Source organism: Oryzias latipes, chromosome 16 (genome assembly GCF_053564925.1).
Source record: "Oryzias latipes strain Hd-rR chromosome 16, Olatipes_Hd-rR_3.1".
Classification (NCBI taxonomy): domain Eukaryota; kingdom Metazoa; phylum Chordata; class Actinopteri; order Beloniformes; family Adrianichthyidae; genus Oryzias; species Oryzias latipes.
Genome location: NC_136252.1, coordinates 9,114,382 through 9,137,194, shown reverse-complemented (window position 1 = coordinate 9,137,194; position 22,813 = coordinate 9,114,382). Strand labels below are relative to the sequence as shown.

The window sequence follows — 22,813 nt, the reverse complement described above, 5'->3', positions numbered from 1 at the left end:
AAGGTGTCAATGCATAACCTTTAGCCTAATTACACCCACCTGTTACAATGAGCAGATGTTAGCAGTGTTTCTGTTCAGACTTTGTGTGTGTTTAAACCAAGGCTGATTTTGCAGAGGAGAGGTGAAATGGCATGGTTTTTGCAGCAGGTGGGTGTGTCTAGTCAGCAGGTGTGTTAATCAGGAGGACACAATGGCAAGCCTGTAGCTTTAAGCAGGAAAACCTTGAGATTGAGTGGCCAAGAGGCTTTGCTGGACACTGGCAAGTGCTTACGGCCACACCACTCTGGACCCGCCCGATCTCGTCCGATCTCGGAAGCCAAACAGGGTTGGGCCTGGTTAGTACCTGGATGGGAGACCGCTTGGGAATACCAGGTGCTGTAAGTTTTCCATCTTTTCCTCCCAACCAGCAGAGGGTGTTCTTCCAAAATCTGCTTCAAAGTTCACCTAAGGTTTTTTTTTTTTTTTTTTTAATAAACAACTTTTGCCTCATGTAAAGTAATCAGGTAGCTTCAGAGCAATCAGAATCAAGGTGTCAATGCATAACCTTTAGCCTAATTACACCCACCTGTTACAATGAGCAGATGTTAGCAGTGTTTCTGTTCAGACTTTGTGTGTGTTTAAACCAAGGCTGATTTTGCAGAGGAGAGGTGAAATGGCATGGTTTTTGCAGCAGGTGGGTGTGTCTAGTCAGCAGGTGTGTTAATCAGGAGGACACAATGGCAAGCCTGTAGCTTTAAGCAGGAAAACCTTGAGATTGAGTGGCCAAGAGGCTTTGCTGGACACTGGCAAGTGCTTACGGCCACACCACTCTGGACCCGCCCGATCTCGTCCGATCTCGGAAGCCAAACAGGGTTGGGCCTGGTTAGTACCTGGATGGGAGACCGCTTGGGAATACCAGGTGCTGTAAGTTTTCCATCTTTTCCTCCCAACCAGCAGAGGGTGTTCTTCCAAAATCTGCTTCAAAGTTCACCTAAGGTTTTTTTTTTTTTTTTTTTAATAAACAACTTTTGCCTCATGTAAAGTAATCAGGTAGCTTCAGAGCAATCAGAATCAAGGTGTCAATGCATAACCTTTAGCCTAATTACACCCACCTGTTACAATGAGCAGATGTTAGCAGTGTTTCTGTTCAGACTTTGTGTGTGTTTAAACCAAGGCTGATTTTGCAGAGGAGAGGTGAAATGGCATGGTTTTTGCAGCAGGTGGGTGTGTCTAGTCAGCAGGTGTGTTAATCAGGAGGACACAATGGCAAGCCTGTAGCTTTAAGCAGGAAAACCTTGAGATTGAGTGGCCAAGAGGCTTTGCTGGACACTGGCAAGTGCTTACGGCCACACCACTCTGGACCCGCCCGATCTCGTCCGATCTCGGAAGCCAAACAGGGTTGGGCCTGGTTAGTACCTGGATGGGAGACCGCTTGGGAATACCAGGTGCTGTAAGTTTTCCATCTCTTCCTCCCAACCAGCAGAGGGTGTTCTTCCAAAATCTGCTTCAAAGTTCACCTAAGGTTTTTTTCTTTTTCTTTTTCTTTTTTTTTTTTTTTTTTTTTAATAAACAACTTTTGCCTCATGTAAAGTAATCAGGTAGCTTCAGAGCAATCAGAATCAAGGTGTCAATGCATAACCTTTAGCCTAATTACACCCACCTGTTACAATGAGCAGATGTTAGCAGTGTTTCTGTTCAGACTTTGTGTGTGTTTAAACCAAGGCTGATTTTGCAGAGGAGAGGTGAAATGGCATGGTTTTTGCAGCAGGTGGGTGTGTCTAGTCAGCAGGTGTGTTAATCAGGAGGACACAATGGCAAGCCTGTAGCTTTAAGCAGGAAAACCTTGAGATTGAGTGGCCAAGAGGCTTTGCTGGACACTGGCAAGTGCTTACGGCCACACCACTCTGGACCCGCCCGATCTCGTCCGATCTCGGAAGCCAAACAGGGTTGGGCCTGGTTAGTACCTGGATGGGAGACCGCTTGGGAATACCAGGTGCTGTAAGTTTTCCATCTTTTCCTCCCAACCAGCAGAGGGTGTTCTTCCAAAATCTGCTTCAAAGTTCACCTAAGGTTTTTTTTTTTTTTTTTTTAATAAACAACTTTTGCCTCATGTAAAGTAATCAGGTAGCTTCAGAGCAATCAGAATCAAGGTGTCAATGCATAACCTTTAGCCTAATTACACCCACCTGTTACAATGAGCAGATGTTAGCAGTGTTTCTGTTCAGACTTTGTGTGTGTTTAAACCAAGGCTGATTTTGCAGAGGAGAGGTGAAATGGCATGGTTTTTGCAGCAGGTGGGTGTGTCTAGTCAGCAGGTGTGTTAATCAGGAGGACACAATGGCAAGCCTGTAGCTTTAAGCAGGAAAACCTTGAGATTGAGTGGCCAAGAGGCTTTGCTGGACACTGGCAAGTGCTTACGGCCACACCACTCTGGACCCGCCCGATCTCGTCCGATCTCGGAAGCCAAACAGGGTTGGGCCTGGTTAGTACCTGGATGGGAGACCGCTTGGGAATACCAGGTGCTGTAAGTTTTCCATCTCTTCCTCCCAACCAGCAGAGGGTGTTCTTCCAAAATCTGCTTCAAAGTTCACCTAAGGTTTTTTTCTTTTTCTTTTTTTTTTTTTTTTTTTTTTTAATAAACAACTTTTGCCTCATGTAAAGTAATCAGGTAGCTTCAGAGCAATCAGAATCAAGGTGTCAATGCATAACCTTTAGCCTAATTACACCCACCTGTTACAATGAGCAGATGTTAGCAGTGTTTCTGTTCAGACTTTGTGTGTGTTTAAACCAAGGCTGATTTTGCAGAGGAGAGGTGAAATGGCATGGTTTTTGCAGCAGGTGGGTGTGTCTAGTCAGCAGGTGTGTTAATCAGGAGGACACAATGGCAAGCCTGTAGCTTTAAGCAGGAAAACCTTGAGATTGAGTGGCCAAGAGGCTTTGCTGGACACTGGCAAGTGCTTACGGCCACACCACTCTGGACCCGCCCGATCTCGTCCGATCTCGGAAGCCAAACAGGGTTGGGCCTGGTTAGTACCTGGATGGGAGACCGCTTGGGAATACCAGGTGCTGTAAGTTTTCCATCTTTTCCTCCCAACCAGCAGAGGGTGTTCTTCCAAAATCTGCTTCAAAGTTCACCTAAGGTTTTTTTTTTTTTTTTTTTAATAAACAACTTTTGCCTCATGTAAAGTAATCAGGTAGCTTCAGAGCAATCAGAATCAAGGTGTCAATGCATAACCTTTAGCCTAATTACACCCACCTGTTACAATGAGCAGATGTTAGCAGTGTTTCTGTTCAGACTTTGTGTGTGTTTAAACCAAGGCTGATTTTGCAGAGGAGAGGTGAAATGGCATGGTTTTTGCAGCAGGTGGGTGTGTCTAGTCAGCAGGTGTGTTAATCAGGAGGACACAATGGCAAGCCTGTAGCTTTAAGCAGGAAAACCTTGAGATTGAGTGGCCAAGAGGCTTTGCTGGACACTGGCAAGTGCTTACGGCCACACCACTCTGGACCCGCCCGATCTCGTCCGATCTCGGAAGCCAAACAGGGTTGGGCCTGGTTAGTACCTGGATGGGAGACCGCTTGGGAATACCAGGTGCTGTAAGTTTTCCATCTTTTCCTCCCAACCAGCAGAGGGTGTTCTTCCAAAATCTGCTTCAAAGTTCACCTAAGGTTTTTTTCTTTTTCTTTTTTTTTTTTTTTTTTTTTTTAATAAACAACTTTTGCCTCATGTAAAGTAATCAGGTAGCTTCAGAGCAATCAGAATCAAGGTGTCAATGCATAACCTTTAGCCTAATTACACCCACCTGTTATAATGAGCAGATGTTAGCAGTGTTTCTGTTCAGACTTTGTGTGTGTTTAAACCAAGGCTGATTTTGCAGAGGAGAGGTGAAATGGCATGGTTTTTGCAGCAGGTGGGTGTGTCTAATCAGCAGGTGTGTTAATCAGAAGGACACGATGGCATGCTTGGAAGTTTAAGCAGGAAAACTTTGAGATTCACTGGCCAAGAGGCTTTGCTGGACACTGGCAAGTGCTTACGGCCACACCACTCTGGACCCGCCCGATCTCGTCCGATCTCGGAAGCCAAACAGGGTTGGGCCTGGTTAGTACCTGGATGGGAGACCGCTTGGGAATACCAGGTGCTGTAAGTTTTCCATCTTTTCCTCCCAACCAGCAGAGGGTGTTCTTCCAAAATCTGCTTCAAAGTTCACCTAAGGTTTTTTTTTTTTTTTTTTTAATAAACAACTTTTGCCTCATGTAAAGTAATCAGGTAGCTTCAGAGCAATCAGAATCAAGGTGTCAATGCATAACCTTTAGCCTAATTACACCCACCTGTTATAATGAGCAGATGTTAGCAGTGTTTCTGTTCAGACTTTGTGTGTGTTTAAACCAAGGCTGATTTTGCAGAGGAGAGGTGAAATGGCATGGTTTTTGCAGCAGGTGGGTGTGTCTAATCAGCAGGTGTGTTAATCAGAAGGACACGATGGCATGCTTGGAAGTTTAAGCAGGAAAACTTTGAGATTCACTGGCCAAGAGGCTTTGCTGGACACTGGCAAGTGCTTACGGCCACACCACTCTGGACCCGCCCGATCTCGTCCGATCTCGGAAGCCAAACAGGGTTGGGCCTGGTTAGTACCTGGATGGGAGACCGCTTGGGAATACCAGGTGCTGTAAGTTTTCCATCTTTTCCTCCCAACCAGCAGAGGGTGTTCTTCCAAAATCTGCTTCAAAGTTCACCTAAGGTTTTTTTTTTTTTTTTTTTTAATAAACAACTTTTGCCTCATGTAAAGTAATCAGGTAGCTTCAGAGCAATCAGAATCAAGGTGTCAATGCATAACCTTTAGCCTAATTACACCCACCTGTTACAATGAGCAGATGTTAGCAGTGTTTCTGTTCAGACTTTGTGTGTGTTTAAACCAAGGCTGATTTTGCAGAGGAGAGGTGAAATGGCATGGTTTTTGCAGCAGGTGGGTGTGTCTAATCAGCAGGTGTGTTAATCAGAAGGACACGATGGCATGCTTGGAAGTTTAAGCAGGAAAACTTTGAGATTCACTGGCCAAGAGGCTTTGCTGGACACTGGCAAGTGCTTACGGCCACACCACTCTGGACCCGCCCGATCTCGTCCGATCTCGGAAGCCAAACAGGGTTGGGCCTGGTTAGTACCTGGATGGGAGACCGCTTGGGAATACCAGGTGCTGTAAGTTTTCCATCTTTTCCTCCCAACCAGCAGAGGGTGTTCTTCCAAAATCTGCTTCAAAGTTCACCTAAGGTTTTTTTTTTTTTTTTTTTAATAAACAACTTTTGCCTCATGTAAAGTAATCAGGTAGCTTCAGAGCAATCAGAATCAAGGTGTCAATGCATAACCTTTAGCCTAATTACACCCACCTGTTACAATGAGCAGATGTTAGCAGTGTTTCTGTTCAGACTTTGTGTGTGTTTAAACCAAGGCTGATTTTGCAGAGGAGAGGTGAAATGGCATGGTTTTTGCAGCAGGTGGGTGTGTCTAGTCAGCAGGTGTGTTAATCAGGAGGACACAATGGCAAGCCTGTAGCTTTAAGCAGGAAAACCTTGAGATTGAGTGGCCAAGAGGCTTTGCTGGACACTGGCAAGTGCTTACGGCCACACCACTCTGGACCCGCCCGATCTCGTCCGATCTCGGAAGCCAAACAGGGTTGGGCCTGGTTAGTACCTGGATGGGAGACCGCTTGGGAATACCAGGTGCTGTAAGTTTTCCATCTTTTCCTCCCAACCAGCAGAGGGTGTTCTTCCAAAATCTGCTTCAAAGTTCACCTAAGGTTTTTTTTTTTTTTTTTTTAATAAACAACTTTTGCCTCATGTAAAGTAATCAGGTAGCTTCAGAGCAATCAGAATCAAGGTGTCAATGCATAACCTTTAGCCTAATTACACCCACCTGTTACAATGAGCAGATGTTAGCAGTGTTTCTGTTCAGACTTTGTGTGTGTTTAAACCAAGGCTGATTTTGCAGAGGAGAGGTGAAATGGCATGGTTTTTGCAGCAGGTGGGTGTGTCTAGTCAGCAGGTGTGTTAATCAGGAGGACACAATGGCAAGCCTGTAGCTTTAAGCAGGAAAACCTTGAGATTGAGTGGCCAAGAGGCTTTGCTGGACACTGGCAAGTGCTTACGGCCACACCACTCTGGACCCGCCCGATCTCGTCCGATCTCGGAAGCCAAACAGGGTTGGGCCTGGTTAGTACCTGGATGGGAGACCGCTTGGGAATACCAGGTGCTGTAAGTTTTCCATCTTTTCCTCCCAACCAGCAGAGGGTGTTCTTCCAAAATCTGCTTCAAAGTTCACCTAAGGTTTTTTTTTTTTTTTTTTTAATAAACAACTTTTGCCTCATGTAAAGTAATCAGGTAGCTTCAGAGCAATCAGAATCAAGGTGTCAATGCATAACCTTTAGCCTAATTACACCCACCTGTTACAATGAGCAGATGTTAGCAGTGTTTCTGTTCAGACTTTGTGTGTGTTTAAACCAAGGCTGATTTTGCAGAGGAGAGGTGAAATGGCATGGTTTTTGCAGCAGGTGGGTGTGTCTAGTCAGCAGGTGTGTTAATCAGGAGGACACAATGGCAAGCCTGTAGCTTTAAGCAGGAAAACCTTGAGATTGAGTGGCCAAGAGGCTTTGCTGGACACTGGCAAGTGCTTACGGCCACACCACTCTGGACCCGCCCGATCTCGTCCGATCTCGGAAGCCAAACAGGGTTGGGCCTGGTTAGTACCTGGATGGGAGACCGCTTGGGAATACCAGGTGCTGTAAGTTTTCCATCTTTTCCTCCCAACCAGCAGAGGGTGTTCTTCCAAAATCTGCTTCAAAGTTCACCTAAGGTTTTTTTTTTTTTTTTTTTAATAAACAACTTTTGCCTCATGTAAAGTAATCAGGTAGCTTCAGAGCAATCAGAATCAAGGTGTCAATGCATAACCTTTAGCCTAATTACACCCACCTGTTACAATGAGCAGATGTTAGCAGTGTTTCTGTTCAGACTTTGTGTGTGTTTAAACCAAGGCTGATTTTGCAGAGGAGAGGTGAAATGGCATGGTTTTTGCAGCAGGTGGGTGTGTCTAGTCAGCAGGTGTGTTAATCAGGAGGACACAATGGCAAGCCTGTAGCTTTAAGCAGGAAAACCTTGAGATTGAGTGGCCAAGAGGCTTTGCTGGACACTGGCAAGTGCTTACGGCCACACCACTCTGGACCCGCCCGATCTCGTCCGATCTCGGAAGCCAAACAGGGTTGGGCCTGGTTAGTACCTGGATGGGAGACCGCTTGGGAATACCAGGTGCTGTAAGTTTTCCATCTTTTCCTCCCAACCAGCAGAGGGTGTTCTTCCAAAATCTGCTTCAAAGTTCACCTAAGGTTTTTTTTTTTTTTTTTTTAATAAACAACTTTTGCCTCATGTAAAGTAATCAGGTAGCTTCAGAGCAATCAGAATCAAGGTGTCAATGCATAACCTTTAGCCTAATTACACCCACCTGTTACAATGAGCAGATGTTAGCAGTGTTTCTGTTCAGACTTTGTGTGTGTTTAAACCAAGGCTGATTTTGCAGAGGAGAGGTGAAATGGCATGGTTTTTGCAGCAGGTGGGTGTGTCTAGTCAGCAGGTGTGTTAATCAGGAGGACACAATGGCAAGCCTGTAGCTTTAAGCAGGAAAACCTTGAGATTGAGTGGCCAAGAGGCTTTGCTGGACACTGGCAAGTGCTTACGGCCACACCACTCTGGACCCGCCCGATCTCGTCCGATCTCGGAAGCCAAACAGGGTTGGGCCTGGTTAGTACCTGGATGGGAGACCGCTTGGGAATACCAGGTGCTGTAAGTTTTCCATCTCTTCCTCCCAACCAGCAGAGGGTGTTCTTCCAAAATCTGCTTCAAAGTTCACCTAAGGTTTTTTTCTTTTTCTTTTTCTTTTTTTTTTTTTTTTTTTTTAATAAACAACTTTTGCCTCATGTAAAGTAATCAGGTAGCTTCAGAGCAATCAGAATCAAGGTGTCAATGCATAACCTTTAGCCTAATTACACCCACCTGTTACAATGAGCAGATGTTAGCAGTGTTTCTGTTCAGACTTTGTGTGTGTTTAAACCAAGGCTGATTTTGCAGAGGAGAGGTGAAATGGCATGGTTTTTGCAGCAGGTGGGTGTGTCTAGTCAGCAGGTGTGTTAATCAGGAGGACACAATGGCAAGCCTGTAGCTTTAAGCAGGAAAACCTTGAGATTGAGTGGCCAAGAGGCTTTGCTGGACACTGGCAAGTGCTTACGGCCACACCACTCTGGACCCGCCCGATCTCGTCCGATCTCGGAAGCCAAACAGGGTTGGGCCTGGTTAGTACCTGGATGGGAGACCGCTTGGGAATACCAGGTGCTGTAAGTTTTCCATCTTTTCCTCCCAACCAGCAGAGGGTGTTCTTCCAAAATCTGCTTCAAAGTTCACCTAAGGTTTTTTTTTTTTTTTTTTTAATAAACAACTTTTGCCTCATGTAAAGTAATCAGGTAGCTTCAGAGCAATCAGAATCAAGGTGTCAATGCATAACCTTTAGCCTAATTACACCCACCTGTTACAATGAGCAGATGTTAGCAGTGTTTCTGTTCAGACTTTGTGTGTGTTTAAACCAAGGCTGATTTTGCAGAGGAGAGGTGAAATGGCATGGTTTTTGCAGCAGGTGGGTGTGTCTAGTCAGCAGGTGTGTTAATCAGGAGGACACAATGGCAAGCCTGTAGCTTTAAGCAGGAAAACCTTGAGATTGAGTGGCCAAGAGGCTTTGCTGGACACTGGCAAGTGCTTACGGCCACACCACTCTGGACCCGCCCGATCTCGTCCGATCTCGGAAGCCAAACAGGGTTGGGCCTGGTTAGTACCTGGATGGGAGACCGCTTGGGAATACCAGGTGCTGTAAGTTTTCCATCTTTTCCTCCCAACCAGCAGAGGGTGTTCTTCCAAAATCTGCTTCAAAGTTCACCTAAGGTTTTTTTCTTTTTCTTTTTTTTTTTTTTTTTTTTTTTAATAAACAACTTTTGCCTCATGTAAAGTAATCAGGTAGCTTCAGAGCAATCAGAATCAAGGTGTCAATGCATAACCTTTAGCCTAATTACACCCACCTGTTATAATGAGCAGATGTTAGCAGTGTTTCTGTTCAGACTTTGTGTGTGTTTAAACCAAGGCTGATTTTGCAGAGGAGAGGTGAAATGGCATGGTTTTTGCAGCAGGTGGGTGTGTCTAATCAGCAGGTGTGTTAATCAGAAGGACACGATGGCATGCTTGGAAGTTTAAGCAGGAAAACTTTGAGATTCACTGGCCAAGAGGCTTTGCTGGACACTGGCAAGTGCTTACGGCCACACCACTCTGGACCCGCCCGATCTCGTCCGATCTCGGAAGCCAAACAGGGTTGGGCCTGGTTAGTACCTGGATGGGAGACCGCTTGGGAATACCAGGTGCTGTAAGTTTTCCATCTTTTCCTCCCAACCAGCAGAGGGTGTTCTTCCAAAATCTGCTTCAAAGTTCACCTAAGGTTTTTTTTTTTTTTTTTTTAATAAACAACTTTTGCCTCATGTAAAGTAATCAGGTAGCTTCAGAGCAATCAGAATCAAGGTGTCAATGCATAACCTTTAGCCTAATTACACCCACCTGTTATAATGAGCAGATGTTAGCAGTGTTTCTGTTCAGACTTTGTGTGTGTTTAAACCAAGGCTGATTTTGCAGAGGAGAGGTGAAATGGCATGGTTTTTGCAGCAGGTGGGTGTGTCTAATCAGCAGGTGTGTTAATCAGAAGGACACGATGGCATGCTTGGAAGTTTAAGCAGGAAAACTTTGAGATTCACTGGCCAAGAGGCTTTGCTGGACACTGGCAAGTGCTTACGGCCACACCACTCTGGACCCGCCCGATCTCGTCCGATCTCGGAAGCCAAACAGGGTTGGGCCTGGTTAGTACCTGGATGGGAGACCGCTTGGGAATACCAGGTGCTGTAAGTTTTCCATCTTTTCCTCCCAACCAGCAGAGGGTGTTCTTCCAAAATCTGCTTCAAAGTTCACCTAAGGTTTTTTTCTTTTTCTTTTTTTTTTTTTTTTTTTTTTTTTAATAAACAACTTTTGCCTCATGTAAAGTAATCAGGTAGCTTCAGAGCAATCAGAATCAAGGTGTCAATGCATAACCTTTAGCCTAATTACACCCACCTGTTATAATGAGCAGATGTTAGCAGTGTTTCTGTTCAGACTTTGTGTGTGTTTAAACCAAGGCTGATTTTGCAGAGGTGAGCTGAAATGGCATGGTTTTTGCAGCAGGTGGGTGTGTCTAATCAGCAGGTGTGTTAATCAGAAGGACACGATGGCATGCTTGGAAGTTTAAGCAGGAAAACTTTGAGATTCACTGGCCAAGAGGCTTTGCTGGACACTGGCAAGTGCTTACGGCCACACCACTCTGGACCCGCCCGATCTCGTCCGATCTCGGAAGCCAAACAGGGTTGGGCCTGGTTAGTACCTGGATGGGAGACCGCTTGGGAATACCAGGTGCTGTAAGTTTTCCATCTTTTCCTCCCAACCAGCAGAGGGTGTTCTTCCAAAATCTGCTTCAAAGTTCACCTAAGGTTTTTTTCTTTTTAATAAGCAACTTTTGCCTCGTGTAAAGTAATCAGGTAGCTTCAGAGCATTCAGTGCCAAGGTGTAAATGCATAACCTTTAGCCTAATTACTCCACCTGTTATAATGAGCAGATGTTAGCAGTGCTTCTGTTCAGACTTTGTGAGTGTAACCAAGGCTGTTTTTGCAGAGGTGAGCTGAAATGGCATGGTTTTTGCAGCAGGTGGGTGTGTCCAATCAGCAGGTGTGTTAATCAGAAGGACACGATGAAATGCTTGGACCTTTAAGCTGGAAAACGTTGAGATTCGCTGGCCAAGAGGCTTTGCTGGACACTGGCAAGTGCTTACGGCCACACCACTCTGGACCCGCCCGATCTCGTCCGATCTCGGAAGCCAATCAGGGTTGGGCCTGGTTAGTACCTGGATGGGAGACCGCTTGGGAATACCAGGTGCTGTAAGTTTTCCATCTTTTCCTCCCAACCAGCAGAGGGTGTTCTTCCAATATCTTCTTCAAAGTTCACTTTAGGTTTTTTTCTTTTTTCTTTTTTTTTTTTTTTTTTTTTTTTTTTTTAATAAACAACTTTTGCCTCATGTAAAGTAATCAGGTAGCTTCAGAGCATACAGTGCCAAGGTGTAAATGCATAACCTTTAGCCTAATTACTCCACCTGTTATAATGAGCAGATGTTAGCAGTGCTTCTGTTCAGACTTTGTGAGTGTAACCAAGGCTGTTTTTGCAGAGGTGAGCTGAAATGGCATGGTTTTTGCAGCAGGTGGGTGTGTCCAATCAGCAGGTGTGTTAATCAGAAGGACACGATGGCATGCTTGGAAGTTTAAGCAGGAAAACTTTGAGATTCACTGGCCAAGAGGCTTTGCTGGACACTGGCAAGTGCTTACGGCCACACCACTCTGGACCCGCCCGATCTCGTCCGATCTCGGAAGCCAAACAGGGTTGGGCCTGGTTAGTACCTGGATGGGAGACCGCTTGGGAATACCAGGTGCTGTAAGTTTTCCATCTTTTCCTCCCAACCAGCAGAGGGTGTTCTTCCAAAATCTGCTTCAAAGTTCACCTAAGGTTTTTTTCTTTTTCTTTTTTTTTTTTTTTTTTTTTTTAATAAACAACTTTTGCCTCATGTAAAGTAATCAGGTAGCTTCAGAGCAATCAGAATCAAGGTGTCAATGCATAACCTTTAGCCTAATTACACCCACCTGTTATAATGAGCAGATGTTAGCAGTGTTTCTGTTCAGACTTTGTGTGTGTTTAAACCAAGGCTGATTTTGCAGAGGAGAGGTGAAATGGCATGGTTTTTGCAGCAGGTGGGTGTGTCTAATCAGCAGGTGTGTTAATCAGAAGGACACGATGGCATGCTTGGAAGTTTAAGCAGGAAAACTTTGAGATTCACTGGCCAAGAGGCTTTGCTGGACACTGGCAAGTGCTTACGGCCACACCACTCTGGACCCGCCCGATCTCGTCCGATCTCGGAAGCCAAACAGGGTTGGGCCTGGTTAGTACCTGGATGGGAGACCGCTTGGGAATACCAGGTGCTGTAAGTTTTCCATCTTTTCCTCCCAACCAGCAGAGGGTGTTCTTCCAAAATCTGCTTCAAAGTTCACCTAAGGTTTTTTTCTTTTTAATAAGCAACTTTTGCCTCGTGTAAAGTAATCAGGTAGCTTCAGAGCATTCAGTGCCAAGGTGTAAATGCATAACCTTTAGCCTAATTACTCCACCTGTTATAATGAGCAGATGTTAGCAGTGCTTCTGTTCAGACTTTGTGAGTGTAACCAAGGCTGTTTTTGCAGAGGTGAGCTGAAATGGCATGGTTTTTGCAGCAGGTGGGTGTGTCCAATCAGCAGGTGTGTTAATCAGAAGGACACGATGAAATGCTTGGACCTTTAAGCTGGAAAACGTTGAGATTCGCTGGCCAAGAGGCTTTGCTGGACACTGGCAAGTGCTTACGGCCACACCACTCTGGACCCGCCCGATCTCGTCCGATCTCGGAAGCCAATCAGGGTTGGGCCTGGTTAGTACCTGGATGGGAGACCGCTTGGGAATACCAGGTGCTGTAAGTTTTCCATCTTTTCCTCCCAACCAGCAGAGGGTGTTCTTCCAATATCTTCTTCAAAGTTCACTTTAGGTTTTTTTCTTTTTTCTTTTTTTTTTTTTTTTTTTTTTTTTTTTAATAAACAACTTTTGCCTCATGTAAAGTAATCAGGTAGCTTCAGAGCATACAGTGCCAAGGTGTAAATGCATAACCTTTAGCCTAATTACTCCACCTGTTATAATGAGCAGATGTTAGCAGTGCTTCTGTTCAGACTTTGTGAGTGTAACCAAGGCTGTTTTTGCAGAGGTGAGCTGAAATGGCATGGTTTTTGCAGCAGGTGGGTGTGTCCAATCAGCAGGTGTGTTAATCAGAAGGACACGATGGCATGCTTGGAAGTTTAAGCAGGAAAACTTTGAGATTCACTGGCCAAGAGGCTTTGCTGGACACTGGCAAGTGCTTACGGCCACACCACTCTGGACCCGCCCGATCTCGTCCGATCTCGGAAGCCAAACAGGGTTGGGCCTGGTTAGTACCTGGATGGGAGACCGCTTGGGAATACCAGGTGCTGTAAGTTTTCCATCTTTTCCTCCCAACCAGCAGAGGGTGTTCTTCCAAAATCTGCTTCAAAGTTCACCTAAGGTTTTTTTCTTTTTCTTTTTTTTTTTTTTTTTTTTTTAATAAACAACTTTTGCCTCATGTAAAGTAATCAGGTAGCTTCAGAGCAATCAGAATCAAGGTGTCAATGCATAACCTTTAGCCTAATTACACCCACCTGTTATAATGAGCAGATGTTAGCAGTGTTTCTGTTCAGACTTTGTGTGTGTTTAAACCAAGGCTGATTTTGCAGAGGAGAGGTGAAATGGCATGGTTTTTGCAGCAGGTGGGTGTGTCTAATCAGCAGGTGTGTTAATCAGAAGGACACGATGGCATGCTTGGAAGTTTAAGCAGGAAAACTTTGAGATTCACTGGCCAAGAGGCTTTGCTGGACACTGGCAAGTGCTTACGGCCACACCACTCTGGACCCGCCCGATCTCGTCCGATCTCGGAAGCCAAACAGGGTTGGGCCTGGTTAGTACCTGGATGGGAGACCGCTTGGGAATACCAGGTGCTGTAAGTTTTCCATCTTTTCCTCCCAACCAGCAGAGGGTGTTCTTCCAAAATCTGCTTCAAAGTTCACCTAAGGTTTTTTTCTTTTTCTTTTTTTTTTTTTTTTTTTTTTTTTAATAAACAACTTTTGCCTCATGTAAAGTAATCAGGTAGCTTCAGAGCAATCAGAATCAAGGTGTCAATGCATAACCTTTAGCCTAATTACACCCACCTGTTATAATGAGCAGATGTTAGCAGTGTTTCTGTTCAGACTTTGTGTGTGTTTAAACCAAGGCTGATTTTGCAGAGGTGAGCTGAAATGGCATGGTTTTTGCAGCAGGTGGGTGTGTCTAATCAGCAGGTGTGTTAATCAGAAGGACACGATGGCATGCTTGGAAGTTTAAGCAGGAAAACTTTGAGATTCACTGGCCAAGAGGCTTTGCTGGACACTGGCAAGTGCTTACGGCCACACCACTCTGGACCCGCCCGATCTCGTCCGATCTCGGAAGCCAATCAGGGTTGGGCCTGGTTAGTACCTGGATGGGAGACCGCTTGGGAATACCAGGTGCTGTAAGTTTTCCATCTTTTCCTCCCAACCAGCAGAGGGTGTTCTTCCAAAATCTGCTTCAAAGTTCACCTAAGGTTTTTTTCTTTTTCTTTTTTTTTTTTTTTTTTTTTTTAATAAACAACTTTTGCCTCATGTAAAGTAATCAGGTAGCTTCAGAGCAATCAGAATCAAGGTGTCAATGCATAACCTTTAGCCTAATTACACCCACCTGTTATAATGAGCAGATGTTAGCAGTGTTTCTGTTCAGACTTTGTGTGTGTTTAAACCAAGGCTGATTTTGCAGAGGAGAGGTGAAATGGCATGGTTTTTGCAGCAGGTGGGTGTGTCTAATCAGCAGGTGTGTTAATCAGAAGGACACGATGGCATGCTTGGAAGTTTAAGCAGGAAAACTTTGAGATTCACTGGCCAAGAGGCTTTGCTGGACACTGGCAAGTGCTTACGGCCACACCACTCTGGACCCGCCCGATCTCGTCCGATCTCGGAAGCCAATCAGGGTTGGGCCTGGTTAGTACCTGGATGGGAGACCGCTTGGGAATACCAGGTGCTGTAAGTTTTCCATCTTTTCCTCCCAACCAGCAGAGGGTGTTCTTCCAAAATCTGCTTCAAAGTTCACCTAAGGTTTTTTTCTTTTTCTTTTTTTTTCTTTTTTTTTTTTTTAATAAACAACTTTTGCCTCATGTAAAGTAATCAGGTAGCTTCAGAGCAATCAGAATCAAGGTGTCAATGCATAACTTTTAGCCTAATTACACCCACCTGTTATAATGAGCAGATGTTAGCAGTGTTTCTGTTCAGACTTTGTGAGTGTAACCAAGGCTGTTTTTGCAGAGGTGAGCTGAAATGGCATGGTTTTTGCAGCAGGTGGGTGTGTCCAATCAGCAGGTGTGTTAATCAGAAGGACACGATGAAATGCCTGGAGCTTTAAGCTGGAAAACTTTGAAATTCGCTGGCCAAGAGGCTTTGCTGGACACTGGCAAGTGCTTACGGCCACACCACTCTGGACCCGCCCGATCTCGTCCGATCTCGGAAGCCAAACAGGGTTGGGCCTGGTTAGTACCTGGATGGGAGACCGCTTGGGAATACCAGGTGCTGTAAGTTTTCCATCTTTTCCTCCCAACCAGCAGAGGGTGTTCTTCCAAAATCTGCTTCAAAGTTCACCTAAGGTTTTTTTTTTTTTTTTTTTTTTTTTTTTTAATAAACAACTTTTGCCTCATGTAAAGTAATCAGGTAGCTTCAGAGCAATCAGAATCAAGGTGTCAATGCATAACCTTTAGCCTAATTACACCCACCTGTTATAATGAGCAGATGTTAGCAGTGTTTCTGTTCAGACTTTGTGTGTGTTTAAACCAAGGCTGATTTTGCAGAGGAGAGGTGAAATGGCATGGTTTTTGCAGCAGGTGGGTGTGTCTAATCAGCAGGTGTGTTAATCAGAAGGACACGATGGCATGCTTGGAAGTTTAAGCAGGAAAACTTTGAGATTCACTGGCCAAGAGGCTTTGCTGGACACTGGCAAGTGCTTACGGCCACACCACTCTGGACCCGCCCGATCTCGTCCGATCTCGGAAGCCAAACAGGGTTGGGCCTGGTTAGTACCTGGATGGGAGACCGCTTGGGAATACCAGGTGCTGTAAGTTTTCCATCTTTTCCTCCCAACCAGCAGAGGGTGTTCTTCCAAAATCTGCTTCAAAGTTCACCTAAGGTTTTTTTCTTTTTCTTTTTTTTCTTTTTTTTTTTTTTAATAAACAACTTTTGCCTCATGTAAAGTAATCAGGTAGCTTCAGAGCAATCAGAATCAAGGTGTCAATGCATAACCTTTAGCCTAATTACACCCACCTGTTATAATGAGCAGATGTTAGCAGTGTTTCTGTTCAGACTTTGTGTGTGTTTAAACCAAGGCTGATTTTGCAGAGGAGAGGTGAAATGGCATGGTTTTTGCAGCAGGTGGGTGTGTCTAATCAGCAGGTGTGTTAATCAGAAGGACACGATGGCATGCTTGGAAGTTTAAGCAGGAAAACTTTGAGATTCACTGGCCAAGAGGCTTTGCTGGACACTGGCAAGTGCTTACGGCCACACCACTCTGGACCCGCCCGATCTCGTCCGATCTCGGAAGCCAATCAGGGTTGGGCCTGGTTAGTACCTGGATGGGAGACCGCTTGGGAATACCAGGTGCTGTAAGTTTTCCATCTTTTCCTCCCAACCAGCAGAGGGTGTTCTTCCAAAATCTGCTTCAAAGTTCACCTAAGGTTTTTTTCTTTTTCTTTTTTTTTCTTTTTTTTTTTTTAATAAACAACTTTTGCCTCATGTAAAGTAATCAGGTAGCTTCAGAGCAATCAGAATCAAGGTGTCAATGCATAACTTTTAGCCTAATTACACCCACCTGTTATAATGAGCAGATGTTAGCAGTGTTTCTGTTCAGACTTTGTGAGTGTAACCAAGGCTGTTTTTGCAGAGGTGAGCTGAAATGGCATGGTTTTTGCAGCAGGTGGGTGTGTCCAATCAGCAGGTGTGTTAATCAGAAGGACACGATGAAATGCCTGGAGCTTTAAGCTGGAAAACTTTGAAATTCGCTGGCCAAGAGGCTTTGCTGGACACTGGCAAGTGCTTACGGCCACACCACTCTGGACCCGCCCGATCTCGTCCGATCTCGGAAGCCAAACAGGGTTGGGCCTGGTTAGTACCTGGATGGGAGACCGCTTGGGAATACCAGGTGCTGTAAGTTTTCCATCTTTTCCTCCCAACCAGCAGAGGGTGTTCTTCCAAAATCTGCTTCAAAGTTCACCTAAGGTTTTTTTTTTTTTTTTTTTAATAAACAACTTTTGCCTCATGTAAAGTAATCAGGTAGCTTCAGAGCAATCAGAATCAAGGTGTCAATGCATAACCTTTAGCCTAATTACACCCACCTGTTACAATGAGCAGATGTTAGCAGTGTTTCTGTTCAGACTTTGTGTGTGTTTAAACCAAGGCTGATTTTGCAGAGGAGAGGTGAAATGGCATGGTTTTTGCAGCAGGTGGGTGTGTCTAGTCAGCAGGTGTGTTAATCAGGAGGACACAATGGCAAGCCTGTAGCTTTAAGCAGGAAAACCTTGAGATTGAGTGGCCAAGAGGCTTTGCTGGACACTGGCAAGTGCTTACGGCCACACCACTCTGGACCCGCCCGATCTCGTCCGATCTCGGAAGCCAAACAGGGTTGGGCCTGGTTAGTACCTGGATGGGAGACCGCTTGGGAATACCAGGTGCTGTAAGTTTTCCATCTTTTCCTCCCAACCAGCAGAGGGTGTTCTTCCAAAATCTGCTTCAAAGTTCACCTAAGGTTTTTTTTTTTTTTTTTTTAATAAACAACTTTTGCCTCATGTAAAGTAATCAGGTAGCTTCAGAGCAATCAGAATCAAGGTGTCAATGCATAACCTTTAGCCTAATTACACCCACCTGTTACAATGAGCAGATGTTAGCAGTGTTTCTGTTCAGACTTTGTGTGTGTTTAAACCAAGGCTGATTTTGCAGAGGAGAGGTGAAATGGCATGGTTTTTGCAGCAGGTGGGTGTGTCTAGTCAGCAGGTGTGTTAATCAGGAGGACACAATGGCAAGCCTGTAGCTTTAAGCAGGAAAACCTTGAGATTGAGTGGCCAAGAGGCTTTGCTGGACACTGGCAAGTGCTTACGGCCACACCACTCTGGACCCGCCCGATCTCGTCCGATCTCGGAAGCCAAACAGGGTTGGGCCTGGTTAGTACCTGGATGGGAGACCGCTTGGGAATACCAGGTGCTGTAAGTTTTCCATCTTTTCCTCCCAACCAGCAGAGGGTGTTCTTCCAAAATCTGCTTCAAAGTTCACCTAAGGTTTTTTTTTTTTTTTTTTTAATAAACAACTTTTGCCTCATGTAAAGTAATCAGGTAGCTTCAGAGCAATCAGAATCAAGGTGTCAATGCATAACCTTTAGCCTAATTACACCCACCTGTTACAATGAGCAGATGTTAGCAGTGTTTCTGTTCAGACTTTGTGTGTGTTTAAACCAAGGCTGATTTTGCAGAGGAGAGGTGAAATGGCATGGTTTTTGCAGCAGGTGGGTGTGTCTAGTCAGCAGGTGTGTTAATCAGGAGGACACAATGGCAAGCCTGTAGCTTTAAGCAGGAAAACCTTGAGATTGAGTGGCCAAGAGGCTTTGCTGGACACTGGCAAGTGCTTACGGCCACACCACTCTGGACCCGCCCGATCTCGTCCGATCTCGGAAGCCAAACAGGGTTGGGCCTGGTTAGTACCTGGATGGGAGACCGCTTGGGAATACCAGGTGCTGTAAGTTTTCCATCTTTTCCTCCCAACCAGCAGAGGGTGTTCTTCCAAAATCTGCTTCAAAGTTCACCTAAGGTTTTTTTTTTTTTTTTTTTTAATAAACAACTTTTGCCTCATGTAAAGTAATCAGGTAGCTTCAGAGCAATCAGAATCAAGGTGTCAATGCATAACCTTTAGCCTAATTACACCCACCTGTTACAATGAGCAGATGTTAGCAGTGTTTCTGTTCAGACTTTGTGTGTGTTTAAACCAAGGCTGATTTTGCAGAGGAGAGGTGAAATGGCATGGTTTTTGCAGCAGGTGGGTGTGTCTAGTCAGCAGGTGTGTTAATCAGGAGGACACAATGGCAAGCCTGTAGCTTTAAGCAGGAAAACCTTGAGATTGAGTGGCCAAGAGGCTTTGCTGGACACTGGCAAGTGCTTACGGCCACACCACTCTGGACCCGCCCGATCTCGTCCGATCTCGGAAGCCAAACAGGGTTGGGCCTGGTTAGTACCTGGATGGGAGACCGCTTGGGAATACCAGGTGCTGTAAGTTTTCCATCTTTTCCTCCCAACCAGCAGAGGGTGTTCTTCCAAAATCTGCTTCAAAGTTCACCTAAGGTTTTTTTTTTTTTTTTTTTAATAAACAACTTTTGCCTCATGTAAAGTAATCAGGTAGCTTCAGAGCAATCAGAATCAAGGTGTCAATGCATAACCTTTAGCCTAATTACACCCACCTGTTACAATGAGCAGATGTTAGCAGTGTTTCTGTTCAGACTTTGTGTGTGTTTAAACCAAGGCTGATTTTGCAGAGGAGAGGTGAAATGGCATGGTTTTTGCAGCAGGTGGGTGTGTCTAATCAGCAGGTGTGTTAATCAGAAGGACACGATGGCATGCTTGGAAGTTTAAGCAGGAAAACTTTGAGATTCACTGGCCAAGAGGCTTTGCTGGACACTGGCAAGTGCTTACGGCCACACCACTCTGGACCCGCCCGATCTCGTCCGATCTCGGAAGCCAAACAGGGTTGGGCCTGGTTAGTACCTGGATGGGAGACCGCTTGGGAATACCAGGTGCTGTAAGTTTTCCATCTTTTCCTCCCAACCAGCAGAGGGTGTTCTTCCAAAATCTGCTTCAAAGTTCACCTAAGGTTTTTTTCTTTTTCTTTTTTTTCTTTTTTTTTTTTTTAATAAACAACTTTTGCCTCATGTAAAGTAATCAGGTAGCTTCAGAGCAATCAGAATCAAGGTGTCAATGCATAACCTTTAGCCTAATTACACCCACCTGTTATAATGAGCAGATGTTAGCAGTGTTTCTGTTCAGACTTTGTGTGTGTTTAAACCAAGGCTGATTTTGCAGAGGAGAGGTGAAATGGCATGGTTTTTGCAGCAGGTGGGTGTGTCTAATCAGCAGGTGTGTTAATCAGAAGGACACGATGGCATGCTTGGAAGTTTAAGCAGGAAAACTTTGAGATTCACTGGCCAAGAGGCTTTGCTGGACACTGGCAAGTGCTTACGGCCACACCACTCTGGACCCGCCCGATCTCGTCCGATCTCGGAAGCCAATCAGGGTTGGGCCTGGTTAGTACCTGGATGGGAGACCGCTTGGGAATACCAGGTGCTGTAAGTTTTCCATCTTTTCCTCCCAACCAGCAGAGGGTGTTCTTCCAAAATCTGCTTCAAAGTTCACCTAAGGTTTTTTTTTTTTTTTTTTTAATAAACAACTTTTGCCCCATGTAAGTAATCAGGTAGCTTCAGAGCAATCAGAATCAAGGTGTCAATGCATAACCTTTAGCCTAATTACACTCACCTGTTACAATGAGCAGATGTTAGCAGTGTTTCTGTTCAGACTTTGTGTGTGTTTAAACCAAGGCTGATTTTGCAGAGGAGAGGTGAAATGGCATGGTTTTTGCAGCAGGTGGGTGTGTCTAGTCAGCAGGTGTGTTAATCAGGAGGACACAATGGCAAGCCTGTAGCTTTAGGCAGGAAAACCTTGAGATTGAGTGGCCAAGAGGCTTTGCTGGACACTGGCAAGTGCTTACGGCCACACCACTCTGGACCCGCCCGATCTCGTCCGATCTCGGAAGCCAAACAGGATTGGGCCTGGTTAGTACCTGGATGGGAGACCGCTTGGGAATACCAGGTGCTGTAAGTTTTCCATCTTTTCCTCCCAACCAGCAGAGGGTGTTCTTCCAAAATCTGCTTCAAAGTTCACCTAAGGTTTTTTTCTTTTTAATAAGCAACTTTTGCCTCGTGTAAAGTAATCAGGTAGCTTCAGAGCATTCAGTGCCAAGGTGTAAATGCATAACCTTTAGCCTAATTACTCCACCTGTTATAATGAGCAGATGTTAGCAGTGCTTCTGTTCAGACTTTGTGAGTGTAACCAAGGCTGTTTTTGCAGAGGTGAGCTGAAATGGCATGGTTTTTGCAGCAGGTGGGTGTGTCCAATCAGCAGGTGTGTTAATCAGAAGGACACGATGAAATGCTTGGACCTTTAAGCTGGAAAACGTTGAGATTCGCTGGCCAAGAGGCTTTGCTGGACACTGGCAAGTGCTTACGGCCACACCACTCTGGACCCGCCCGATCTCGTCCGATCTCGGAAGCCAATCAGGGTTGGGCCTGGTTAGTACCTGGATGGGAGACCGCTTGGGAATACCAGGTGCTGTAAGTTTTCCATCTTTTCCTCCCAACCAGCAGAGGGTGTTCTTCCAATATCTTCTTCAAAGTTCACTTTAGGTTTTTTTCTTTTTTCTTTTTTTTTTTTTTTTTTTTTTTTTTTTTAATAAACAACTTTTGCCTCATGTAAAGTAATCAGGTAGCTTCAGAGCATACAGTGCCAAGGTGTAAATGCATAACCTTTAGCCTAATTACTCCACCTGTTATAATGAGCAGATGTTAGCAGTGCTTCTGTTCAGACTTTGTGAGTGTAACCAAGGCTGTTTTTGCAGAGGTGAGCTGAAATGGCATGGTTTTTGCAGCAGGTGGGTGTGTCCAATCAGCAGGTGTGTTAATCAGAAGGACACGATGGCATGCTTGGAAGTTTAAGCAGGAAAACTTTGAGATTCACTGGCCAAGAGGCTTTGCTGGACACTGGCAAGTGCTTACGGCCACACCACTCTGGACCCGCCCGATCTCGTCCGATCTCGGAAGCCAAACAGGGTTGGGCCTGGTTAGTACCTGGATGGGAGACCGCTTGGGAATACCAGGTGCTGTAAGTTTTCCATCTTTTCCTCCCAACCAGCAGAGGGTGTTCTTCCAAAATCTGCTTCAAAGTTCACCTAAGGTTTTTTTTTTTTTTTTTTTAATAAACAACTTTTGCCTCATGTAAAGTAATCAGGTAGCTTCAGAGCAATCAGAATCAAGGTGTCAATGCATAACCTTTAGCCTAATTACACCCACCTGTTATAATGAGCAGATGTTAGCAGTGTTTCTGTTCAGACTTTGTGTGTGTTTAAACCAAGGCTGATTTTGCAGAGGAGAGGTGAAATGGCATGGTTTTTGCAGCAGGTGGGTGTGTCTAATCAGCAGGTGTGTTAATCAGAAGGACACGATGGCATGCTTGGAAGTTTAAGCAGGAAAACTTTGAGATTCACTGGCCAAGAGGCTTTGCTGGACACTGGCAAGTGCTTACGGCCACACCACTCTGGACCCGCCCGATCTCGTCCGATCTCGGAAGCCAATCAGGGTTGGGCCTGGTTAGTACCTGGATGGGAGACCGCTTGGGAATACCAGGTGCTGTAAGTTTTCCATCTTTTCCTCCCAACCAGCAGAGGGTGTTCTTCCAAAATCTGCTTCAAAGTTCACCTAAGGTTTTTTTTTTTTTTTTTTTAATAAACAACTTTTGCCCCATGTAAGTAATCAGGTAGCTTCAGAGCAATCAGAATCAAGGTGTCAATGCATAACCTTTAGCCTAATTACACTCACCTGTTACAATGAGCAGATGTTAGCAGTGTTTCTGTTCAGACTTTGTGTGTGTTTAAACCAAGGCTGATTTTGCAGAGGAGAGGTGAAATGGCATGGTTTTTGCAGCAGGTGGGTGTGTCTAGTCAGCAGGTGTGTTAATCAGGAGGACACAATGGCAAGCCTGTAGCTTTAGGCAGGAAAACCTTGAGATTGAGTGGCCAAGAGGCTTTGCTGGACACTGGCAAGTGCTTACGGCCACACCACTCTGGACCCGCCCGATCTCGTCCGATCTCGGAAGCCAAACAGGATTGGGCCTGGTTAGTACCTGGATGGGAGACCGCTTGGGAATACCAGGTGCTGTAAGTTTTCCATCTTTTCCTCCCAACCAGCAGAGGGTGTTCTT

General features: G+C 45.2%; 43 non-coding genes across 43 annotated transcripts; all 43 read left to right on the top strand.

The window, feature by feature from the left end:
• The first annotated feature begins 265 nt into the window (after positions 1-265).
• On the top strand, positions 266-384 carry LOC144985165 (5S ribosomal RNA). Its single transcript, XR_013648993.1, has one exon. It is a non-coding gene; the product is annotated as a 5S ribosomal RNA (ribosomal RNA).
• A 407-nt stretch (positions 385-791) lies between these two features.
• Positions 792-910, top strand: LOC144985163 (5S ribosomal RNA). The gene has a single exon (XR_013648991.1). It is a non-coding gene; the product is annotated as a 5S ribosomal RNA (ribosomal RNA).
• Positions 911-1,317: 407 nt separating this feature from the next.
• LOC144985162 (5S ribosomal RNA) lies at positions 1,318-1,436 on the top strand. Its single transcript, XR_013648990.1, has one exon. It is a non-coding gene; the product is annotated as a 5S ribosomal RNA (ribosomal RNA).
• A 429-nt stretch (positions 1,437-1,865) lies between these two features.
• On the top strand, positions 1,866-1,984 carry LOC144985161 (5S ribosomal RNA). The gene has a single exon (XR_013648989.1). It is a non-coding gene; the product is annotated as a 5S ribosomal RNA (ribosomal RNA).
• Positions 1,985-2,391: 407 nt separating this feature from the next.
• Positions 2,392-2,510, top strand: LOC144985160 (5S ribosomal RNA). The gene has a single exon (XR_013648988.1). It is a non-coding gene; the product is annotated as a 5S ribosomal RNA (ribosomal RNA).
• Positions 2,511-2,935: 425 nt separating this feature from the next.
• Positions 2,936-3,054, top strand: LOC144985159 (5S ribosomal RNA). Its single transcript, XR_013648987.1, has one exon. It is a non-coding gene; the product is annotated as a 5S ribosomal RNA (ribosomal RNA).
• Positions 3,055-3,461: 407 nt separating this feature from the next.
• On the top strand, positions 3,462-3,580 carry LOC144985157 (5S ribosomal RNA). Its single transcript, XR_013648985.1, has one exon. It is a non-coding gene; the product is annotated as a 5S ribosomal RNA (ribosomal RNA).
• Positions 3,581-4,005: 425 nt separating this feature from the next.
• On the top strand, positions 4,006-4,124 carry LOC144985156 (5S ribosomal RNA). The gene has a single exon (XR_013648984.1). It is a non-coding gene; the product is annotated as a 5S ribosomal RNA (ribosomal RNA).
• A 407-nt stretch (positions 4,125-4,531) lies between these two features.
• LOC144985155 (5S ribosomal RNA) lies at positions 4,532-4,650 on the top strand. The gene has a single exon (XR_013648983.1). It is a non-coding gene; the product is annotated as a 5S ribosomal RNA (ribosomal RNA).
• A 408-nt stretch (positions 4,651-5,058) lies between these two features.
• On the top strand, positions 5,059-5,177 carry LOC144985154 (5S ribosomal RNA). The gene has a single exon (XR_013648982.1). It is a non-coding gene; the product is annotated as a 5S ribosomal RNA (ribosomal RNA).
• Positions 5,178-5,584: 407 nt separating this feature from the next.
• On the top strand, positions 5,585-5,703 carry LOC144985153 (5S ribosomal RNA). Its single transcript, XR_013648981.1, has one exon. It is a non-coding gene; the product is annotated as a 5S ribosomal RNA (ribosomal RNA).
• A 407-nt stretch (positions 5,704-6,110) lies between these two features.
• Positions 6,111-6,229, top strand: LOC144985151 (5S ribosomal RNA). Its single transcript, XR_013648979.1, has one exon. It is a non-coding gene; the product is annotated as a 5S ribosomal RNA (ribosomal RNA).
• Positions 6,230-6,636: 407 nt separating this feature from the next.
• Positions 6,637-6,755, top strand: LOC144985150 (5S ribosomal RNA). The gene has a single exon (XR_013648978.1). It is a non-coding gene; the product is annotated as a 5S ribosomal RNA (ribosomal RNA).
• A 407-nt stretch (positions 6,756-7,162) lies between these two features.
• LOC144985149 (5S ribosomal RNA) lies at positions 7,163-7,281 on the top strand. Its single transcript, XR_013648977.1, has one exon. It is a non-coding gene; the product is annotated as a 5S ribosomal RNA (ribosomal RNA).
• Positions 7,282-7,688: 407 nt separating this feature from the next.
• Positions 7,689-7,807, top strand: LOC144985148 (5S ribosomal RNA). Its single transcript, XR_013648976.1, has one exon. It is a non-coding gene; the product is annotated as a 5S ribosomal RNA (ribosomal RNA).
• A 429-nt stretch (positions 7,808-8,236) lies between these two features.
• LOC144985147 (5S ribosomal RNA) lies at positions 8,237-8,355 on the top strand. Its single transcript, XR_013648975.1, has one exon. It is a non-coding gene; the product is annotated as a 5S ribosomal RNA (ribosomal RNA).
• A 407-nt stretch (positions 8,356-8,762) lies between these two features.
• Positions 8,763-8,881, top strand: LOC144985146 (5S ribosomal RNA). The gene has a single exon (XR_013648974.1). It is a non-coding gene; the product is annotated as a 5S ribosomal RNA (ribosomal RNA).
• Positions 8,882-9,306: 425 nt separating this feature from the next.
• LOC144985145 (5S ribosomal RNA) lies at positions 9,307-9,425 on the top strand. The gene has a single exon (XR_013648973.1). It is a non-coding gene; the product is annotated as a 5S ribosomal RNA (ribosomal RNA).
• Positions 9,426-9,832: 407 nt separating this feature from the next.
• LOC144985144 (5S ribosomal RNA) lies at positions 9,833-9,951 on the top strand. The gene has a single exon (XR_013648972.1). It is a non-coding gene; the product is annotated as a 5S ribosomal RNA (ribosomal RNA).
• A 427-nt stretch (positions 9,952-10,378) lies between these two features.
• Positions 10,379-10,497, top strand: LOC144985143 (5S ribosomal RNA). Its single transcript, XR_013648971.1, has one exon. It is a non-coding gene; the product is annotated as a 5S ribosomal RNA (ribosomal RNA).
• Positions 10,498-10,894: 397 nt separating this feature from the next.
• On the top strand, positions 10,895-11,013 carry LOC144986198 (5S ribosomal RNA). The gene has a single exon (XR_013650028.1). It is a non-coding gene; the product is annotated as a 5S ribosomal RNA (ribosomal RNA).
• Positions 11,014-11,441: 428 nt separating this feature from the next.
• Positions 11,442-11,560, top strand: LOC144985142 (5S ribosomal RNA). Its single transcript, XR_013648970.1, has one exon. It is a non-coding gene; the product is annotated as a 5S ribosomal RNA (ribosomal RNA).
• A 425-nt stretch (positions 11,561-11,985) lies between these two features.
• Positions 11,986-12,104, top strand: LOC144985140 (5S ribosomal RNA). The gene has a single exon (XR_013648968.1). It is a non-coding gene; the product is annotated as a 5S ribosomal RNA (ribosomal RNA).
• Positions 12,105-12,501: 397 nt separating this feature from the next.
• Positions 12,502-12,620, top strand: LOC144986197 (5S ribosomal RNA). Its single transcript, XR_013650027.1, has one exon. It is a non-coding gene; the product is annotated as a 5S ribosomal RNA (ribosomal RNA).
• Positions 12,621-13,047: 427 nt separating this feature from the next.
• Positions 13,048-13,166, top strand: LOC144985139 (5S ribosomal RNA). The gene has a single exon (XR_013648967.1). It is a non-coding gene; the product is annotated as a 5S ribosomal RNA (ribosomal RNA).
• Positions 13,167-13,590: 424 nt separating this feature from the next.
• On the top strand, positions 13,591-13,709 carry LOC144985138 (5S ribosomal RNA). Its single transcript, XR_013648966.1, has one exon. It is a non-coding gene; the product is annotated as a 5S ribosomal RNA (ribosomal RNA).
• Positions 13,710-14,136: 427 nt separating this feature from the next.
• On the top strand, positions 14,137-14,255 carry LOC144986196 (5S ribosomal RNA). The gene has a single exon (XR_013650026.1). It is a non-coding gene; the product is annotated as a 5S ribosomal RNA (ribosomal RNA).
• A 425-nt stretch (positions 14,256-14,680) lies between these two features.
• On the top strand, positions 14,681-14,799 carry LOC144986195 (5S ribosomal RNA). Its single transcript, XR_013650025.1, has one exon. It is a non-coding gene; the product is annotated as a 5S ribosomal RNA (ribosomal RNA).
• A 423-nt stretch (positions 14,800-15,222) lies between these two features.
• Positions 15,223-15,341, top strand: LOC144985137 (5S ribosomal RNA). Its single transcript, XR_013648965.1, has one exon. It is a non-coding gene; the product is annotated as a 5S ribosomal RNA (ribosomal RNA).
• A 417-nt stretch (positions 15,342-15,758) lies between these two features.
• Positions 15,759-15,877, top strand: LOC144985136 (5S ribosomal RNA). Its single transcript, XR_013648964.1, has one exon. It is a non-coding gene; the product is annotated as a 5S ribosomal RNA (ribosomal RNA).
• A 425-nt stretch (positions 15,878-16,302) lies between these two features.
• On the top strand, positions 16,303-16,421 carry LOC144986194 (5S ribosomal RNA). Its single transcript, XR_013650024.1, has one exon. It is a non-coding gene; the product is annotated as a 5S ribosomal RNA (ribosomal RNA).
• Positions 16,422-16,843: 422 nt separating this feature from the next.
• On the top strand, positions 16,844-16,962 carry LOC144985135 (5S ribosomal RNA). Its single transcript, XR_013648963.1, has one exon. It is a non-coding gene; the product is annotated as a 5S ribosomal RNA (ribosomal RNA).
• A 407-nt stretch (positions 16,963-17,369) lies between these two features.
• On the top strand, positions 17,370-17,488 carry LOC144985134 (5S ribosomal RNA). Its single transcript, XR_013648962.1, has one exon. It is a non-coding gene; the product is annotated as a 5S ribosomal RNA (ribosomal RNA).
• A 407-nt stretch (positions 17,489-17,895) lies between these two features.
• Positions 17,896-18,014, top strand: LOC144985133 (5S ribosomal RNA). The gene has a single exon (XR_013648961.1). It is a non-coding gene; the product is annotated as a 5S ribosomal RNA (ribosomal RNA).
• A 407-nt stretch (positions 18,015-18,421) lies between these two features.
• Positions 18,422-18,540, top strand: LOC144985132 (5S ribosomal RNA). Its single transcript, XR_013648960.1, has one exon. It is a non-coding gene; the product is annotated as a 5S ribosomal RNA (ribosomal RNA).
• A 408-nt stretch (positions 18,541-18,948) lies between these two features.
• On the top strand, positions 18,949-19,067 carry LOC144985131 (5S ribosomal RNA). Its single transcript, XR_013648959.1, has one exon. It is a non-coding gene; the product is annotated as a 5S ribosomal RNA (ribosomal RNA).
• A 407-nt stretch (positions 19,068-19,474) lies between these two features.
• On the top strand, positions 19,475-19,593 carry LOC144985129 (5S ribosomal RNA). Its single transcript, XR_013648957.1, has one exon. It is a non-coding gene; the product is annotated as a 5S ribosomal RNA (ribosomal RNA).
• A 425-nt stretch (positions 19,594-20,018) lies between these two features.
• On the top strand, positions 20,019-20,137 carry LOC144986193 (5S ribosomal RNA). The gene has a single exon (XR_013650023.1). It is a non-coding gene; the product is annotated as a 5S ribosomal RNA (ribosomal RNA).
• A 406-nt stretch (positions 20,138-20,543) lies between these two features.
• On the top strand, positions 20,544-20,662 carry LOC144986219 (5S ribosomal RNA). Its single transcript, XR_013650049.1, has one exon. It is a non-coding gene; the product is annotated as a 5S ribosomal RNA (ribosomal RNA).
• A 397-nt stretch (positions 20,663-21,059) lies between these two features.
• Positions 21,060-21,178, top strand: LOC144986192 (5S ribosomal RNA). Its single transcript, XR_013650022.1, has one exon. It is a non-coding gene; the product is annotated as a 5S ribosomal RNA (ribosomal RNA).
• Positions 21,179-21,606: 428 nt separating this feature from the next.
• Positions 21,607-21,725, top strand: LOC144985128 (5S ribosomal RNA). Its single transcript, XR_013648956.1, has one exon. It is a non-coding gene; the product is annotated as a 5S ribosomal RNA (ribosomal RNA).
• Positions 21,726-22,132: 407 nt separating this feature from the next.
• LOC144986191 (5S ribosomal RNA) lies at positions 22,133-22,251 on the top strand. The gene has a single exon (XR_013650021.1). It is a non-coding gene; the product is annotated as a 5S ribosomal RNA (ribosomal RNA).
• Positions 22,252-22,657: 406 nt separating this feature from the next.
• Positions 22,658-22,776, top strand: LOC144986218 (5S ribosomal RNA). Its single transcript, XR_013650048.1, has one exon. It is a non-coding gene; the product is annotated as a 5S ribosomal RNA (ribosomal RNA).
• The last annotated feature ends 37 nt before the right edge of the window (positions 22,777-22,813 follow it).